The sequence below is a fragment of the Osmia lignaria genome, chromosome 10 (genome assembly GCF_051020975.1).
Source record: "Osmia lignaria lignaria isolate PbOS001 chromosome 10, iyOsmLign1, whole genome shotgun sequence".
NCBI lineage: Eukaryota > Metazoa > Arthropoda > Insecta > Hymenoptera > Megachilidae > Osmia > Osmia lignaria.
In genome coordinates this window covers 6329882-6351142 of record NC_135041.1, presented here as the reverse complement: position 1 = coordinate 6351142, position 21261 = coordinate 6329882, and the positions used below count along the sequence as shown (strand labels likewise).

The 21261-nt window shown below is 40.0% G+C and overlaps 1 protein-coding gene across 1 annotated transcript in view; it reads right to left on the bottom strand.

The window, feature by feature from the left end:
• Positions 1-19997, bottom strand: part of LOC117611758 (neurotrimin) — an 85021-nt gene extending 65024 nt beyond the window's left edge. Inside the window, exons 1-2 of the mRNA XM_076690601.1 lie at positions 12016-19997; positions 11462-11633 (exon numbers count right to left, since the gene is read on the bottom strand). The gene's annotated coding sequence lies outside the window, so the exon portion shown is untranslated. The remainder of the gene's footprint in view (positions 1-11461; positions 11634-12015) is intronic.
• Between the last annotated feature and the right edge of the window lie 1264 nt (positions 19998-21261).

The following is a 21261-nucleotide window of genomic DNA, read 5'->3' as shown; positions in this document are numbered from 1 at the left end:
CGATTAAAAATGGCGAATCGGTGTACACTGTCGCTCGTTTCTCTTTTAATATTCCGCTATCGTCGTGATAAATAGCGTTTGTACAGGGTAAACGGTGATCTCGGTAGCAGTTCGATGCCGTGCTCATTTCACGAATCGCAAATAATGATTTAAGGCAAAGAGTAATATTATATTTCTTTCCTCCTCCCTGCTACAGTTTTATCGTACCGTTTGCAACTGCTGGATTCTTAGTCGTCTGGTTACCTTACTCGACTTTTCGTTTTTCCCCCGCTTTCGCTTCCCATCGTTTTTGCTCGTAATATTTTGAATACGGTTACGTATAAATATCCCGTTTTAATTAAACCGGCATGTACACAAAGCGCGTCGCTGCGTGCGCGAAATAAAATGAAATCAACGTTAATGTTCTCGCAAACGCACAATCTCGCGTTCATTAGGACGCAAGGCAGCGTACAAATCTGAGACAGAGAAAGAGTCGGGAAACGATGGAGAAAAAGGGAAGAGAGAGAGAAAGGGGAGAAAGAACCGAGAGCAGAGAGCCGGTTAAAATACAATTAGCACGGTATGGTTTCCAGGGGGATGGCAAGCAAACTTATTGCTACAATCATTCTCAGGTTACGCAATATTGCTAAATACCAGACTCGGTAGAGAACACGGGTCGGACTAATAAAGCGAAGAAGTATGAATTATTCTTATTCAATTTCAGTCTGGCTTAATTAATACACAGCCAAAAAAATTTTCATCGAATTTCCATTTCCCATTTCTCCTTTTTCCTAATAGGAAAAAAATCTAAAATTAAAAGATTCATTGCTTTCAAAGTGTCAAAGATTACATGTCCAGATTTTATCCAAATCCCTTTTGAATTTCTACCACTTATAGTTTCTTTGCTCGGAGGCCGGCGTTTATCCGACGGTTCCTCGTGTCCTGAAGAAGCCTACGTCGGGAAAGGCGTCGGAACTCAGCCACTCGAGTATAGTTAACACGAGTAGGCAAGCTACGTACTTACAGTTGGCTAGATACGTTTACGTAAATTCGTGATAACGCAGACGATACCAGGAGAATCCTTATCCTTCCTCGGTTCAACATCCTCTTTCAGTATCTCCTACCATCTACTTACTCTACGTGTCCTCGGTTCTACGTCTCTCGCTTTTCTCCTCGTCTTTCCTTGTCCCACCTCGCAGCCCGGACAATCTCTAGTGAGCCACCGGCGCCTCTACTCTCGACGGCGCCCCAGGTCGTAATTAGTTTGTGGCTTCGCCGGAGTCAGTCATTCTCCTACTTTAGCTACGATGAAAGAGGAACGATGCCGGGCCGGCTTGTTCGTTGGCTGGTTGCCTGCCTGGCCAATCTGCGACGACGGTGTACGGTAGGTAGAAAAGAAACGGATGAACGAAACGACGCGACGGCGACGACGACCTAGCTATACAGGTTCGACGTCGCGAAGAAGCGGCCGAGCTACGAGAGGAGACTCGAGACGAACCAGCAAGGGTGCTGTTTCTCAGAAATTAATAAATGAAGAGAGGAAGGGAAGGTAAAAGAACTCTTACCTAGCGAAGGGGTTGTAAACCTCAACCGTCTTGATAATTCAACTTCATCTCTATTATATATTATTTGTATATCAGATTTTTAATTAATCAAGTTTCCTTTTCCATCCAATGTTTTGTTTATTAAAATAAACGTATCTATTTTATCGATACGGTTTATGTACACGGTTTCCATCAACAGTCGCAACACGCCCGATTTCATTCGACGATCAATGCAATCTCGTGTCTCCGTAAACCGTAACAGTAATCGACGTTGACGCGTCCTCGTAATCAAGCAGAAAGAAAAATATTCCCTCGCCCTAGGGATTCTTTATCGAGCAAGAGTGAAATCGAACGTACGTATTGTCAACTACCAATACCCTTCCGGAGGGACCAAAGTAAATTGTTCCCCAAGTGTATCGTCCGTTATCCGACCACTTTATCTTCCTCTTTCTTGCAACTTTTCTTTCTCGTCGTAAGATCTTTTTCTTCTTAGACTGCACAGTTTCTCGTAGACATTTCCGTCGTGATTTTATGCAATTTTCCTGATTGCCCGATCCCTGGACGAGGGATACAGCCAAAAGGGTAGAGGACCATCAGATCCATAGGACACCGTGCAGAACAGGGTGAAAGTTTCTCGCGTGGCAAGGAGGAGGAGACGAGGTAGGAAACTAGAGAAAGAGGGTGAGTTTAGTAGGTGGCAGAAGCAGAGGTGGAGTCGTTTGGTATGGGGTTATATTCATGGCGACAGCGCCAGATGTGCAGTAACGGTGCCTGGACTCTGAACGTCCCGCTGCTTCCAGAGGGATATTTATTGTGCCTTGGACACGTTACTCGTTCCTTGCCGAACGTACGTGCTGGCACGTATGCACCTTCAACGGTGAATCCTTCGATTCACCTTTGATATCTCACACTGATTTCACGGACAGAGTGATTGATGCCGACCGATCAGCCGTAGGTTAAGACTGATCCATTTTATCGAATCGTTTATTGTATGAGCAGGGATTAATAGCTTTCATATAAATAGTTTCAAATTAACCTTTCATCTTTGAGAAATTTAAAGTTCTGTATCTGTTTCTTCAATATATATGTATGTATATTGGACTAGTTTGGAGGAGGAAGCTGAAGTCATTCTAGAAATTCAAGAAAGCAGGTACAATTGCAAATAAGAAAAACTGTGCGTATTCTATGATCTTAACAAATTTACGACCTACGAGTCTTGACAGTTGTTACCCAGCTCCATTCTGAAGGATCTACTGGGAATACGTGCGATACTTGAATGTAAAGCAACTTTGGCGCATAGGCATTATTTTTAGGTAGAAAGCAATAATAACCGTGAAGTAAATTTTGAAATAGCTCATCTTGAAAACAGAGACACTGCGGTGATTTGTAAGTTAATCTGATGAAACTTTCTGTATCTTCAGATTGTGGCAATTAGGCAAGTAAAATAAAATTTGCATAGACAAATGAAGTAAAATAAAAGCTTGAAATTATTCCGGCAAAGAAAGAAAATATATTTAATTATCCGTATCAGTTCAATATTTGTCATGTTTATCGTGAAAGATTGTCTTCGTTATCGTTTGTATTATAAATTGTACCTGAACGTAATTGGCCGTGTATGCCAGAGATTTCTGTTGTTCAGAGGTAGATTTATTTCCTTCGGTAGATTCAATCTCGTTTTCAGGTCTGTTCCATCAGGTATAGAAATTGCCAGGAACATACTAATAATTTCATGAACGGTTCTGTTGTACAGTCGATCTGATTTCCAACTCGCATTTATCGTAGCTGGGAGCGTTATCATTATCCATCACTTTCAATTTATTTATTTTTTAACGAGCAACGCGGTGAAGAGTTTCCTGTTACGTTTCGTTAGGTAAATTTTAACTTAAATGTTTTATTCCAAATCCCCGTGGTAAATGTGAATTGTATATTAAACATAGTGAACACTTAACTAATTTTCTTCTTTTTTTTTTTTAATTTCTAATTCGAAAAATGTAAGTCGACGTGGAATTCATCAAATAACGAGGATCTGGGTCTAATTTTTTACCGGGAATATAAAAAATTTTAAGTGGAACAGAGCAAAAAAGTACTCGGCTATCTGGGTTATGACAAGAGAGTTAATCTGTTGAAATTGAAAAGTATGTTTTTGTAAAACACGTAACAAAAAGGTATTGTTACGACTAGAAACCACGCGAAAAGTATTGAGTAAAAAATTCATTTAATCGAATCTAACTGAAAACAAACTTGGAGAATAAAAAAGAATGTAAACGAGTTAAATAACGCGGGGATTTTTTTACACATCAATGGCGGGTATTAGTTCGAGCAGGATTTAAACGTTGTCTGTGATACTTGTGTATCGATTCTCGCATGAATAGTTTGATGAAAACTCCTATTAAAAGTACACGATACATCGAGATCGCTCGTTGCTCTTGTTAAATTTATCCAAACGCGTGTATCGTCCCGAATATTTCGGTTTTTTTCGCTCGATTTCTCTGCTTGTTATCCGGCCGTTCTATTTTCGGGCTGGCTAGTTGAACGAACGAATTACACGGAAGGATTTCTCGCGCGACACTTCCGGAACTTTGATACCTGCTACCAACTCACGGCAAAGTTTCCTCTACAATTGCAGAGAATTTGTTACGGCTCTCGCGCTCTTTTCCCGGGAAAGCCGAGTAAACGTTGGGACAACCGGCACGGTCACTAGTTTACGACGCGTTTCGATTTATGAGCACGCTGCGAACCCCTTATATCGTGGTCCCGGAAAAAACTTCAAAACCCTTGCTTTTCTAACCTACACCGAGTGAGTTCCTTCGAAAATGTTTGCTGTAATTATTTTACAAACTCCGAGGGTCCTTGAAAAAGCTTCTCGCGGAAAGCATTGTTCCAAATGTAACGTTAAAGCGGTTTAAAGATCAACTTTTTTCCCTTTCTTTTCACAGATTTCTATGTTTCTTCCACTTCATCCGAAATCAGGACAAGGGTGGATTAAAAAGAAAACAGAAACTTTTTGTACATTAAATTTCTCTGCTATTTTAACGATTCATGTTTCTCTTTGTTACGTTTTTCATCGAGTACCTTGAAGAACCATTGAATTCGAAGAAAAGCAAATTACATACAACAGCTAGAGTTACCAACCACACGCATGCTTTTCCATGGAACAATATCAATTTTCCCGCAATAATAGTCATAAACGTCGCGAATATGGAAATGACATCGGTTTACGCGTCACAAAGTGAATCAAAAGTTCCGGAATAATCTGTATGTATATACATATATACTCTCTCTCTCTACGTGATAGAAAATTCAGTTTCCACCTATCCAACGTCTAATTCGAGTACGCAGAAAATTCCGGGAACACGCATTGTTTTGCATATATTAAAACTAAGCGTTTCCACGTCGTAGTCTACTTGGGGTTCGTGATATCGTTAAGTACAAGCGGACGATGAATCGTTCGCACGGTTCCGCGAACAAGTATTCCGTGCTCCGTGGAAGCCGTTTAAATTGTGTTATTGCGGCCCGATAAATTACACCAAGGTGGGGTAGAAAATTTTTCGTAAGAGCGCACAACTTCTCGACCCACCGACACACGCCGACGATAACTTTCAACGGAAACGGAAATGGTACCGCGAACATCTTAGCGCACTAAAAGAATTTAACTTTCCGCCTGATCTCTTGGATCTGTTTAATCTTCGGCTTACGTGACCTACCATTACGTAAAATTGATGAGAATTTTCTTCTTGTAAAATTCTTTTTATCGCTCTTGAAAGCTCCTTTCGCATAGGCAAATTGTTAGATAATAAAAAGAAAAAACTTCAAGTGTCTCGATATTTCTAAACGATGGCGTACACGTTTCCAAAGCCTTTATCATTCGTGATAGAGATCAATGTATCGTAAAGTTTACGCGATAGTTCTGACGAATACACTGTACTCGAGTCGAGTCCTTCAGAAGTTTAGCGGCTATGTCCGCGCGTAACAAACTTGCAGGCCACGTGCAGCAACGATGAACCGATGTTGCAATACGGAAAAGCTGCCCAAGGGTAACCGTGTTACTTCTGCACGATTTGAAGCTCGAAGCGAACGCGATGCTCGACTTGCTATCAAGAGCACTTAGGTTTCTTGAAAGTCATCCCACTGGAATTCTCTCGACGATTCAAGTAGTGGTACGGCAAGATACGGACCAGGGTAATTATAAATCAAAAAAGGGTTACAAGCAAGGTCGAGGAAATTTCCTCGAGTCCTTGGCACCGAATATCCACAATAAATTCTCTTAACTTTCTAAGCCGTAAAACGAACCATATTAACGTACCTGTTACCAAACTCGTACACCGTTCGCATTACCCTCGAATTAGTCACAGCACGCGAACATATCCGGTTAGAACAGTCGCGGTTGCACTCGAGTTTCCACGAATTTTCCCGGTTAATGCGTAAGTTTCGTCGTTCCGGTGCACGAAGACGACAACTTTTCCCCTAATAATCTTTCGTCAACCATCTCTATTACAACAATGTATAACGCGTGTTAACGGATGCATGTATATCCTCGACAAAGAGAGCAGTGAACGGATCATGAATTAGTGGAACAAGGATAAAGGCGAACGTTGCTGCAACTTCGCCAGGTTTACATTACCGGCACGACACTCATTAATCAGACCGCCCAACACGTGTTATCGAAACCCGGCTAATTTGTATTCGGAAAAGTTATTGCTAAACTAAATCTGCACCGTACAAATACATATACAACCGGTTCCTCGGTAACTTGCGAAACGAAAGCTAAGCTTCACTTTGATATGCAAAAATCCTTACTTCGGCACGTTTCCTACGCGATACGAAAAATTATTTATTTTCCAGGGTTAATTATTTATCCGCCTACGTTTATAGAGCACGATCTAGAAATTATTTAAATGGCAAACAGAGAATAGAAAGGGAGAAGACGAACGATAATGAGAAGGGAAAAGGCAAAGGAGCTTCTTTACCTTTTGATATTCAATTAATGGCTTCTATAGAAGAAACGAAACTACAGTTGGATAATTAAATAGAACGGGATAATTGGAAGCGACCGTTTAGTCTATAATATTACAGCGATGCTGTATGAGAAAAATGCCAGGCTATTTCATAAGTAATAATCCTATAAATAAATATTAATTTTATACATTAATTACCTAGTAAGATACAAGACTTTCTGTCGAAGAATATTGATTACGACAGCGTTTAATTAATTTCATCTGCTGTGAAAAGCAATGCCATTTTTAACAATTTTCAAGTTAATTGGGCAAAGCTGTTGAAGGATAAACGTTCGGTCGACAAAAAACGCAGAAAAGAAGTGTGCCTACATACTTTGTCCATTGTTTTACGACAAGCGTGGGTGTTATTAAATCTTATTAAATTGTGAAATGTAATTTCGCTCGGGTTTATGGGGGAATAAAGGAATGACGGTTAACTTAGTTTCGCCTCAAAATTGGCAATTTTATATCGCCGGAAAACAACTTTTTTCATAATGGTTCTGAGAATTTTTCTTGCCTCCGCTGTTTTAGAAAGTAAAATGTAGCATGAGAAAGTTCTCTACGTAAATGTTTATCAAGAAACACGAGAAACATATGTGTTTCTTGGAAAGAGAACGAGTACAATTGAAACAAAAATATACGAACAAATAAACTGTTACACTTGCAAGTATTATGATAGTACTACAGTTCTAAACTACCTTAAAATGCTCCGGCTAATATTTCTTCCGCACAATAGCAGAAATTCTTTTAACGTTTCCCTCAAATACCGTGTCGGGACAAAGAGTTTTCTAGATTTTGGTCCGTACAAGATGTAATTAACAATTTAACAAGCCTGAAAAACCGTAAGCTAAACGCTTTCTGCAAAGAACGTCGGGTAATAACGACGGAAAATTATTTCCTCAATTATCTGGTATTGTCTGCAAAATTGTTTGCTATGTTCAACGAGATCCCGAAGTAAATCCTCGGAGTAAAAGTCTCGAAAGGTAAAATAAGTTGAATTCCTTGCAGTTGAGATAGATTTCTTCCGTAATGAAATTTACGAGTTCAGGGCTAAACTTTATCAGCTTTCGAGCGGAAACTTTGTTGCCTTTAAAGGCGCCACGAAACGAACGAGAGCCGAAGGTCGCTTTTCGAAAACGATTAAAACCTAAGCTTGAATATGGATGTGGCCGGAAGAAACGAAATAAAATGAGTGTATGGTAATGCAGTAGAATATGGATGAGAGTGAACTAAATTAAAGAAAACCTTACCCGTCACATGGCGAAAAGCAGAATTAAAAGAGAAGAAAACTTATCGAACCGATTTCTTATGCAGAAATAACTCATTTTTCCGTTCCTTCTTCTGTCGAATAAATATACTTGACATACAGCAAGTTAAAATCTTGAAATAAACGATTTTGTCTGATCAACCACAACCGGATCTCCTAGCTAATCTCTCTTGGCTTGCCCTCAAACCGCATGTGTCCCATCCAAACACTCTGGATAATTGCAAACACAACATTTACTTAACCCACCACCGCAGAATCCTGAATGTTCGACCGATATGGGATATCAGGGACCACGATGAGCCATAGAAACCTCTGCCAATCAATCAACCTTATTTTGTACACCGGATGAAATACAATTATAATTAATACTCCTATACGGCTTTCATTCCTGTCATCAAATAATATTAAACTCATGTGATGTTGCGTTCTTGAAAGAGAAGGTTTCGTCTGATCAGCCACAACTAGATCTACTAACCAACCTCTATTTGTTCGCTTTCTAACCAAATATGGTTTTGATAATTGGAAGCACAACATTTGCTCAAACAAGTAGCGCAAAATCCACGATATCCGACCGATATGGGGTATCAGAGACCTTAACGAACCATACAAGTTTCTGTCGAGTTTCTGCCAATCGATTAGCTCTAGATATTCTGTACACTGAGCAAAGTACAATTATAATTGATTCATTATTACCGTTATAATAATAAAGCGAGATAGGAAATCGAGAGGTTGAATTTGAAAATCAACTACCGGTATTTTAAATAATTAGAATTTCCTTGCGTTAAATTTTTGTTAATACGAATTTGCATCAATATATCTGCTACAAGTTGAAAGGTTATTGCAGAGTTTCAATTCTGTGAGCAGAAAAATATTCGATGGAAGCTGGAAATAAAATGAAACTCGCGTGATATTGAATTTTTGAAACAGAAGATTTCGTCTGATCAACTACAAGGAATCTCTGTTGGCTCGCCTTCTACCCAAACAGGCTCTCGATAATTCCAAACGCAACATTTACTTAAACCACGACCACAGAACCCTCGAGGTCCGGCCGATATGGGGTTGCAGGGACGAGGAGAAGCCACAGATGAAAGAAAACGAAGTAGAAGAAGAGGAACAAAAAGAAAGTTAGCTTTCATGAACCACAGAAGCTCGAGTACGCTGCTCGCCGGAGAGCAAGTGGCTTGTGTTGGTGCTGGTGCGACCTACCCTGTTCGGGAAACGTGTCGAGAGGGGTAGTAAGGGTCGGAGTTATATCGGGTTTCCACCACCTCCACGTGAACCCGCCTCCACCTCCTTCGCTTCGATGCCCGTGTCGTAAACAAGCTGGACAGACCACACGAACGCGTACGAGCACACACGCGAACCAGCAACGCCGAGAAGGACGCGAAAAACGAGAGGGAAGGGTGCGTGGAAAGAAGAAGAAATGGACGCATAAGAAAGTATCAGGAACATTTTGCAACCGGCTACTTTCTCTTCCTCTTTTCCCTTTCTTCCTATTCTTACTTGTTTCCAAGGCAACTCTCAGTCGACGACAGCGTTTTCTGCTCGACTTTTCCGACAACTCGCTCGTATTTCCTGATACATAAATCGTGGAAATTTATTTAGAGAATCGCCACGATAGGCTGAGAATTTCGAACGTGAAACTTAGATGAAATGATAAAATAGCCGCGGAAAATGGAAGGTGGTAACAAAATCGTGATACAAGTAGGTGACAAAACAAATTTGAAATTTATCGTCGAATCGTGCTATACGGACGATTTCATTACGGTTATCGATACTAAACGGAGAAATTTCGCAAAGGAAACGTTCTCTCGTCGAGGAAACGAGATGTTTTGCAGAAGAACTCTGACCCGTTGACTTTCTACGAAATTACTTGGCAGTCGTGCTTGTAATTGTTAATGTGCTCGGTGCACTTGCGAATGAGAAATAGAATTGAATTTACCTTTGACGTGCAAACAGAGCTTTCAACGGATTTTAATCGTACACAGGGAGGGCTGACTTTTACGCGTCATTTTATAACTGCCTTCGAGCTACGTGTTTGCTTACAGGCTCACCAATTTCTACGTTTACCAGCTACGAATTCGATGCACCGAACCTTTCAGGATGGAAAATGCAACTATTCGAGCAGAAAAACATGAGCGGAAAAATATTCTGCTGATGGAACGGAGAATAATATTTTTCATTCTATATTAGATTTATCAACTGCACCGACTGAATGCACACGAAATGAAACGTACACTGAGATATTTATGTGGCATAAAATATATTAACTGTCATTAATTATTAGACAAATTATTCATTTGAATGAATTGGGTGAAACGATAATTTAAAATATGAAGAATCTATTGCTGGATATGACAGGTGATCTTATATCCGTTCATTATGTATCCCATAAATTGTCACGATCTCTACTATATTCTTCTGCTTCAAATTTAATCTCATAATTTATAAATACTTTCTGTTATTAATTGACGTTTTTACCGTACGATGTCGGAATAATCGAATTAATTTTCAGAGATATTTTAAAATGATTTCATATTCATCATCATTAATCAATCTCTGTTATTCAATTATTAAACAGACTGGTTAACCCAGATCTCAAAATTAGGTAGTCAAAATTTTAAACGTAAGATTTCCATATATTGCAAAAGTAATATTTGAGGAAAATGAAAATAAACAAGAGTCTAATTTAAAATTTAAATTATGGCTATCTCTGCATCCCTCCTGGGGTTAGCATATTAACATCTAGTACTCTATATCTTGTATATACAAGCATGCATTAACGTGAGTAAACATGCAATCACGTAAATCAACTTACACAGTATTATGTTAACGTACTAACATTTGGTGACGTATTATTATATACCGGAACTTAATAAATAATTTATTTGTCATTTACGTTGACGCCTTCATAGAAAATCCCTATCCCACCGTGACTCTACATTAATTCAGCATCCTTTTCTCATTAATTGCCATTTAACCCAATTACATCAGAAGCGGATATATCCGTTCATTTCCCCAGGCCATTACCATGGAATCGGGTATATCGTCAAGTAACCAAGTTAGACACAGAAATATAGTAATAATGTTACTGAATAATATACTTCTTAAAATGAAATAGTTGTCGTTAGCTATCAAATTTTCCCAACGATGTAAATGGGTTAATCTTCAACGTCACACGTGTTCCTCGCCCTCAACGAAAGGGTTAGGGATAAACGGTAACGTTGTTGAAGAGTTCAACATTCTCTCAACCTGCCGTTATAACAAGTACTCGTGCGTTGTTCAAAGTACCGACAACGAGAAGGAGGCTTGCCGTCAGATGGGAGGAATTGCAGCACGAGCAATTTGCGAACATTATCCGAACGAAGGTACGAAAGACGTTTGGCAACGGAAGGAAGGACATTCTTTCGAATTACACCATCGTCGTTGGCAGACGACAGCGACGAAATTACGTTATCGCACAATTGCTCGCCCCGGGAATCTTAAAGCAACCCGAATTCATTGGGCGTTGCGTACCATTGACATGAAATAATTATCAACCGCCCTTTCTTACCGAACGGCGAAAGAAAAAGAAATAAACGAAAGAAAAAGACAATTTCGTACCAGAGACGTTCGTCTATTGAAACGTGACTGTTCAAGAATTTAACCAGACTGGAAAGAAAAAAGAAATGACTTACCCTCTGTTCCATACAAAAGGGCGTCCCGTCTTCGACAGCTGTCGTATAAACGTCGACTTTGAAATAGTAACGGCCTTCGTCGAGTGGAGAGACTTTCGTGCGGGCAAAATTCTTGAAGTTCGACTTTAATGGCGGTGACCCCATTTCGGAATAGACCGCCTATTAGCGAGACCTTAATATTTCAAGGGTTTTACGGAATTTTTAAAAGAGTAGTTCAAGCCTCCCATCATCGACACCTAACTACTTGTATGTACACCCTCGTTCATAAGCCATTAAAAACATGTACATCTGACACTTGTAATGAAAATTACACAAATTTTAATTCTGAAGATATTAAAATTAATCGGAAAAAAAATTAATATAATACAATTGAGCATCGATGTACATATAATCAATATATAATTTATAATATAAAAGATATTAATATTTTTATAAAGAGTTATTCAGAATAAAGTGGCGTTAAAGTCTCGTTATCTACACATGTTCAAGTGTCCGGTGATTTATGGACTGGGATGTACATATGTAATACGTGGTTCGTCTAAAACCTCACTTACCTCTGAGCTGCATGTTGCCGCGCCGGTTAAATAAATTCAATTTCCCGTCGTGTATGATTCCGTCGCTTTCCTTGAATTTCCCGGCTGGAAACTGTTATGCAATTTGTGCTGTAACGAGAGAAATAATCGCTTGCGAATATCTTGTTGATGTTCGTATTCGTAAATAAAATGTTTACCTGTAACGTTTCTGCTGACTGAAGCGCCAAACTTTTGTTTATTCATGTAAAAGCAAATGATATTGCTTCCCGGAAAATTCTGACCCCTGTCATTTCCGTTGAATTAACCCGTTCACTGTTACACCAATTATTTATAATTTAAATTCTCCACTTGGAATACTGTATGTTTAATTCCGTTCCCGTATAATATTGTGACGATTGGTTCTCAACTCGATACACCGAAGGTTTGAAACAGCCTGTGTTTCGACAGAGACTGAAACACACGCTTCTACCTGTGCTCTATGAACTGCGAAGACTTCGCGGTATGTTTACAATATAGACACGATCCGGTTTAGCTTTGTTATTGTTTCGCTAAGTTTGATGACGACCACTCCACTGTTTACGAATCGTATTGTGGAGCGCTAAACTCTTAATCCATCTCAGCCGATCAAGGCTTACTTTTAGTACAAATAGATAATGGTAGTATAAAAAAAAGATAAAGCATAAAAGTTACTTTTGTAAGACCGAATGCTGCAAAAATAATTCATTAAAATTAGCAAGTAAGATTGCAGTTAACCGATCGCGCAGTAGATTTTGTTTCCTCAGAGTACACGTATTCATTCGCTCGTAGCTCTCGCTTTGCTGCTTTTCGCCTCGCATTCATCTTTCGTGCTTCCTCGAGATTCCGCTCGCGTTTTATGAAAATCAACATTCGCTCCTTGTACGTTCTTCAATACGAAGAAACCTACGTATGTACATACGTTTCTCGTGTTATGATCCAATATTTTCTAGCATCTCCACAGTCGGTTGAATAGTTCATTTAAATAACTCTTCTAGCAGAACAGAGTAGACGTTGAGATTCAACGAAAACCTCGGACATACTGTGAACTGAGATTTTTCACCGATTAGTAAGACTGACTGAAAAAGCTTGACACAATTTCATAACATAATTGTAGAATGGCTGATTCTCAATTTTAACGCTACTTTATAATTGAATAAAACTAAATTTGTGGTATTGATTATCGATAATTTCGAACTATAAATGTGGTCACGATACAGTCATCGTCGGTCTATATATTGTTATCTGGAATCTAGCAGCACGTTCTATTTCGAGGATGCACACCATATTGATTCGCATTCAAAAATTCTGTTCGCGTATGTGCTCGCCGATTTGTACCGTTCGAAACAGCTTTGCACCACTTACATCGAGTAAGAAGCTTTCGTTCCATGGACCCGATGTTTAACCATTCACCGTCTACCGTGTATACATACGTCGTAAAACTACTTGCCTCTGCCGGAACGTACTAATTCCTTAACTATTCAGAAGCGCGTACCAAAAGGTTACGTCCGGAATCATCTCGAATCATCTAGGTTTTCAAATTCTTCATAAAAGAACTATTCATCGACGATACAAGCAATTCGAGATATTGAATCAAAACTTAGAGATTCAAAAAATACCTGGCGAATATAGTTGTTAAATCTAATACCAATTCTACACAATGATTCAAGTTTTGAAAGACAATCGATACGATTCCGACCATTATTCCTCGATACAGTCCGTAAACGAGATCGGCGAAACGATCGCGGTTGAAATTTTCGATAAATATACGAGCGGTCTTTCGCCGGCTATTAAGTACGTCGTTTCGAAATATTCGCGGCGGTCCATGAAGTGGGAGGAAGGGGTTGAAATTATGAGGGTGGAAAATCTCTCACAACTCGTGCGACAGAGTGAACGGACGGTAATATTCCGCGGTCGGACAGAAATGAAATTCCACTGATATAACCGTTCGAATTCACGGACAATCGGCGGAGAGGAGAACCGGAGAACAGTAAATCCTCCCGATAAATGGGTAACGCCACTTCTTCTCCCAGCTATGTGCACCGTTTCTTTTCTTTCGCTTCTGACAAAGTCACTGCTGCCACCAATGCCTCCCTCGAAACCACCTTACCAAGTCCACGATCCTTTCTTTTTTCCCCGGGTGACCGATCACACAATGTTTTCCGTTTCTTTCTTCCGCTACCATCGGTCTTCTTATTAACGCATTCGTAGGCACTGAGGCGATCTTGCGTTTTTCTTTTGTAAACTACAGCCGCATACCACTCACGTACTCTGTTACGTGTTTCTTGTAATCTATAGTTGGATCCAGGCTTGATCTACTGTTGTTTCTTGCAATATTTTCAATTGTAACCAATCGATATGGGTTTGAACAGAGTTAAAATTGATTTTAAATTTTAATTTGTCAACATACGTATGATTTTTCTGAAAGTATGATTAAAAATTCCATTATGAATAAATGTCCCTATCAGAAGGTGTTAATTGCCTTTTTGGGAAATTTATAATTAATTTAATGTTTCCACGAGCGAAGCTGAAATACAGATCGACCGAACGCGGAGACAGCGCAGTGAATTTTGCTTTATTTGTTTGTGGCCGATAATAAATATTATTCAGTATTTTTCACGCGAGAAAAGTGAAATAATAAAAGCGCCATCGTGCGTCTAGTATATATATTCCTTCCGTTTGCCAGTGATGCATTCACCAATAAAGCAATCAATTAATTTTATTATTTATAGAGTAAATAATCATGAAATATAGCTGCGGAATTATTAAATTTTAAGACAACAATAATTTCAATTGTAATATTTATCATTTAAAAATAATTACCCAATTGCAGTCAAAATAATGTTGTACATGTTTCACGATTGATCTGGTTTCACCAATCAAAGGTTAAATTTGTGGTTTTCGTCATTGGTGGCTTCAACTTTATTATAAACAATTCAATTTACTATATTTATATCTACACTTCAATAAATACTCATAATGTGCACTATCGAAGCACTGAGATGTACAAATAAATGTCTGTCTCGCGTGAGCAAATACACGTTGAAGCTAGAGATTTATCACAAAATCAGTGTTATCAATATGAGGGATTTACAAGGGAACATATCTGATCGTTTATGAGCACTTCGGGTAATTCTTTCTCCCTTTTCTTTCTGTTCAACCGGACACGCGCTGTTCCCATTCATTCTGTTGGTCCCTTTGTCTGCCAGTAAATCGGTCACGTGTGTGCGTAGATAATCGATGGCAGGAGAAGGCAACGGGAAACGGGACCACCAAGATTCAGATTTAACCTAATTTACTGAACGAATTGCTCTGTCCCTCGTCGATTGGCCATATACCCCAGCCGAGAGTCGGTAGAGCGAAAGGGAGAAAGGTCCTGTGTAACCCAGGAATGTTTGACTCGTCGAATTAAAGATTTACAAATTGTATTACGACAACATGTAATACAGAAATACTCGTAGCACAAGTAAAACAATGATTTTTTTTTTCACTAATTATGTACAGTGCTTTGTTAACGAGACTCGTCTTCAGTGTCCATTTTTCAACGCTCTAAAAAGCATTCATCCCTGACTCTTCTGTTTTCAAGATCCCTCCAATTAATAATAAGAAAAGGCTCATTTCTATGGATTAACTTGAATCGATCGAACAGCTTGGAAAAGTGTCCCAAATGGCATGTGTTCCTTCTTGTCACTTCACTTTCAGTGGTAAATTACCGCTGGTCACTTATCACGATGGGTGTCCATCTGTTTAACCAAGGACAAACAGCAAACAAGATTGCGGTCGTGGAAAGGTTGGTCAGTAAGAGGTGGACTAAACTTCTCTGATGAAATTCGTTTTACTAGGTACGTGTGGGTGGAGCGATACTGCCTTGTTTTCCGAGTTTGTTTTGAAAGGTGATGCTTCGGTTCGCCATTCTCCGGATTGTTAACCGAACCCTTCGACAAAAGGGGTGTATTTCGAGTTTCAGGGATGAGAATCAGCTAACACGTTCTATGAGCTCTATCACGACCACGTGAAACTTCGTAAAACCAAAACGATCGCATTGTTGCCGATCCACGATAGAAGCTAGCCGTCTATCAAACGGAAACAACAATAGAATGTTAATTTATTTCGTGTAAAAAACCACGATTGACACGTGTCGATACGTTCGATTTCAACAGAACTAGCAATTAGCTCTGCAAAAGGATTAATTATTTCCTTTGATTGAATTGTTCAAGTAGAATCCCGACGACTGTACTAACAGAAACGATTGAAATCGATAAGCAGGTACTAAATAACTTATTTTGGATCGTGTGCATTGCCGCGTTGCATAAATTCTGAAAATATTTTAAGAGTATTATTAAAATGAAATATATGCGAACGAAGTATACCATCTGAAGATAAAAGTCCGCGAAGGTAAAGATAAATCAACGTACGGTTGTATTTATTCGGTCGCATGCGAACAAGATAATATCTTTACATAATTAGCGAGCTTTTTGAAGTAGGTCACAGCTCGATTATTCAGTTGGATAGCATTCATATCCGGCGAATAAGCGTTACGCGAAATATTTAGTGACTTTATACCGACGAATTTCATATTTACATTAACCAAGAGTGCAAAGTATCACCGACGAAACCATACGCCGTGGTTTTTCTGCTAATGGCCACAGGGTGATGTACGAATTCTCAGCTACAAACAGGAGTCAAACGAATATTCGCGGAACGTGTCCTTTGCTCCCAAAGCGGTCTCCAATTTGTGTAAAGATTACACGTTGCTGAAAGGCACGAGAGAGAAACGTTGACGCTTTTTAAGTAAAAATCGTCACACGGTGTGAAGGAAAAAATAAAGTTGTCGAGTTACAGGGTAAAAAATGCTTTTGCGAAAAATTTTCCCTGAAAACGAGCAATTTCCTCGCCGATTAAGCTTTCCTCCTTTGGAACAAGTGAATATGGAAGTATCAAATTATCGCATAGCTAAAGCGATAGGAAAATGAGAAACGGACGACGAATTTCACCTAAATGGCCGATATCGAATGTCTATTGAAATTTCGAGTCGTGATTATCGAGAAACACACGGGGTCACTCGAGAATTCGAAGCACGGCCACAATTGTCCCTTTCTCCTCTTTCTGCCCATACTATGGTTCCGCTAATCGAATCAGATTGAATTTCCATCTACCCTTCGTTCGATGCTAGCGGCATACCCGTCTCCGGGGAGTCAATAAAAATTAACGATTGATTTGGAGAAATAGAATCGGTCCGTTCGTCGCCGGTGGTATACACGCGGCGATCGGTATAGTTTCCATGAAAATCAAGCCAGTCCACTTCTAAATCCGTAAACAACGAACGAACGACGCGAGATTGCTGGTAACGACCCTTCGATGCGTTCGTTGCACCGGCAATAGAACGAAACAGACGAATGCTTTCCATCAGTGGCACTCCGATGGATATACAAAGGAGGTCAGAGACGCATTTGGCGGACGTCAGCTTTATTGTTCCTCCGAGAAGCGAAGATCTGAAGCAGCAAAAGCTGATTGATCGCAATCAGAATTCTCCATTGAATGGTTTCACCCTCCCTCACCCATCGGATTGTAACCAGTGCTCGCGATACGACGAAATTTCAAACCTCTGCTTTGCTTCGGGGATCCCCGATGCAAATAAAAATGCATAAACATGCGCGGGATAGGTATGATATCGAAGTGAACGGGTGGCACGACACGCCGGCTGAAATTCCCGGGCAATATTGAAAATTAAAATTCTAGCGCGATGTTTGTTATGCCAGACCCACTTCTGAAGGGCTTTTTAATATTTACCGCCGGTCTCGAGCCTCGGTTCGAGCACGTGTAAACCGGATGTCGTTCTCGCGATAAATGTTCTTCGCTTCCCCGTGTGCCTGATCCTTCCAATATATATTCGTTTGATTTCGTTGAGAACCCCTATCGTTAGATGGAGCCGTTCTGAACGCTTGTTTTTTATGCAAAAGGGTGCCTCAATTTTCAATCAACAACGTTCCAGCTAATTGTCTATCATCAATTCATGGAATTCGAATAAAAAATTGATATTTCATGATTATACACGTGTACGAAGATAATATTTTTTCTTTAAACAATTGTAGAACGCTCAGCAGGGTAGCTGAGAAAATTCCTAACCCATTAATTCTCGAGGTCATAAAATGTTTTTCCTTTTACTACCTGGAGAGGAAAAGAAAGAAAAGGAAAACACGTGTTCAAAGATGCATTTGAAAAGTCGATGCGCGATCGCGTATACATTTGACGAGTCGAAGAGATCCCTGGAGTATCGGTTGTGTTGTATTACAAATTCAATCGAGTCTCAGAGTTGCCAGGAAAATCCCGTGCCACTTTCGAGACGTATCGTCTCCGGTACGCTACCAATACTAGATCATACGTGTCAGGATCATGACAAAGGTAAAAGAGAAACGACAACCGATCGCTTTATTGCTGAAAAGATACTGGAATATATGCGGGACACGTCTGACCATAATCGGGACGGTTCTACTGTCTTCTCGAAGCAGGGAGCACAGCGAACAGGGAAACTGGATTTTTTCTTTTTCTCCGCTGACCCTTTTTCGAATCGGGTCTTTTTATTCGAATCTTTTTGTTTCGATTTTCATCGAACATCGAATTAACTTTGTCGAGGGGGGGGGAAACGTTATCGTGCAATTGGAACGCGGGGGTACGGTAACAAAAATGTCTATAATCCAAAGGATATATCGAAGAGATGAAGCCGAGCTCGCAATTCAATTCATCGGGAATTTCTCACACGCGCCACCGCCACGTTGTACAAATTACGTATTTCAGAGGAACGCCTCGAGCGAACGGGGGCAAATTTAAGTTTCATAAAAATCAATCGATGAAAAGGGTAGCCGAACGAGAGGAAGCTGCTTCGTCAAAGAGTCCAGTGGAATTAGGCGCGAACAATTCGATACCGAGGGAAAACGGAAAAGCGTTGAACGAGAAAACGAAACTTTCGAATAGACCCGTGGATCCACAATTATCCCTATCGAAAATCGATCCCGTGGGCCACTTTCGTACACCTCCCTCTCGCGGCGTGGCCAGAACGTAGAAGAAATGAAAGACCAAGAAAGGAGAGGGAGGAGGAGGATGGAAGGAGGACGAGAGAAACAGGGTGAAAAGGGTTGACAGCTTTCTACGGTACGAGGAAGAGACAGAGTTAGAGAACGAAAGAGAAACGGCATTGAGATGAAGCGAGAAAGAGAGAGAGAAGGTGCGCGTAGAGGAATTTTTGGGCAGCAGTCGGCCTCGTTATGCTGGAAAATCTGAAATCGATTGGAGAACCCAGGCCCGTGTCGGGGCGTCTGCGCGCCGCAGACATCGACGCAGACGCCGAGGTTGCTCGTCAGGTCGATAGCGAGAGCCCTGGTTAAACTCTGCGAACCAACTTCGCCGATGGTCCGTGAGGAAAAGAGACGTAGGGGTTGTTCGAGGAAGACGCCGGGTGCATCGAACCCCGTGGACAAAAGCGGAATCGAGAATCGTTCCTGGATCCTTCGGACTTCCTCTCGAGTACCATTGCGTCGACGAATTAATTACGACCGATCCTCGGCCTCTCTTAATAGCCTCGTCGACTAAATTAGGTCGTCCAGTGTCCGTCAGTAGGTCGTTCGTCTCTGCGAATCTCCCTTATCGCCTGTCTGTTTTCAATATTTCACTTTCTACCAGATTATCTCGGGACAACATTTTTATCGGATGAATCCTTAAATCTGACAACTCACAAAGCCTGTTGCGAATACAATTTTAAAATCAAACTTATTATATAAAAATATTGCAATAATTTTCAGCAAAGATTGTAGTAACTAAAGGGTTAAATAGACAGTACATTCATCATATCCAAAATGATATTCACCCTATTCTATTGTCCCGAAATGAAATTGGAATCCTCTGAAATTGTTTCGAACACAGTTGACAAAGTGCCGAACAAATACAGCATGAATCGTCCAGAGATGTTTCATGAGCGTACCATATGGTATAATAAACTTAAGGAGCGACGAGATAAAGGAAACAGAACGGTACTTGAGGGTATTCCTCGGGGATCATTGTAATTGATAACACAAGGGTAGGGTAAGTGAATTGATCAGTATTTGAAATGTTATCCGGTGGCGAAGCCCTCGAAAAGTAATTGAAAAAAAAAAAAAAGGAGAGAGTTCCAGGTTGATGGCGGAGTCGAAGGGAAACGCTATCCGCATCGGTATTCGACCGGGATAGTATTTGTCCAATTAAACGAGAGGTCGTAAGGAAATATAAGTTGAACATGAAAGGAGGTCAATCCGGGGATTCTATCTCGAATGCTCGAGAACGATTGATTACGAAACGGAATCGGCGCGTTCATTGACAAATGCCTTTTACCATTTTAATGATAACACTGATCATTATGCACTTTGTTTTGCAATAATCAAGAAGTGATTATTACGATATAAATTTGACTTTTTCAGGGCAACGGTGAAAAATAGTTTTCAGATCCGTAATCAGAGCACGAGACTCATCGGACTCGTTCGAAAACGATTAGCTAAAGAAGATATCAATTTCTGCGATTGCTACCGATAAATCAAACCTAGACTGTAGAAAGTTAGACAAATCGATCAGAAAAGAAAAAAAAAGGGACATAAAAATATTGAAACCCTATTCATACGGTGACTCGAATAGAAGATTTAAAGATATCCATTCGATTAAGAGAGCTTTCGAACGGGAGACGAAATCGATTATAGAACCAAACGGAATTCGTATTCTTAACCGGTAATCTCTCGGTTCTTCTTTTTTTTTTTTAACGTCAGAAGATAATTGTTTTCTATTTGCCTTTTTATCTCGAAGAACATTTTTTTTTACAACCGTTTCCGGTACGACGCAGCGTGAGATATTTGCCAGTAACGGCAGCCAAGAAACGATCCGGTAAAGATCTTGTTATATCGATGCAAATGCAAAATCAAACAGTCCGAAGTTTCTTGTAACACAGTGTCGGAAGTGATTTATCTCGAGTCCACAAAATAGTTTGTTCTGCACGTCTTGGGAATCATGAACTCGACGATGCTATACAGAATTTCCAGCACCGCGTTGCTGACACGTTTACTCACATTCAACGATTTATTTATGCTCACCGCTCGAATACTTACGAAAGAAAATACAACTCTGAATAGAATACCGTTCGATGTACGATTCCAAGTAATTTAAACTTTCTACAACACGATTATTTATCAGCATATAATTTCCATTACGTATCGAACTGAAAATACAATTGATTGC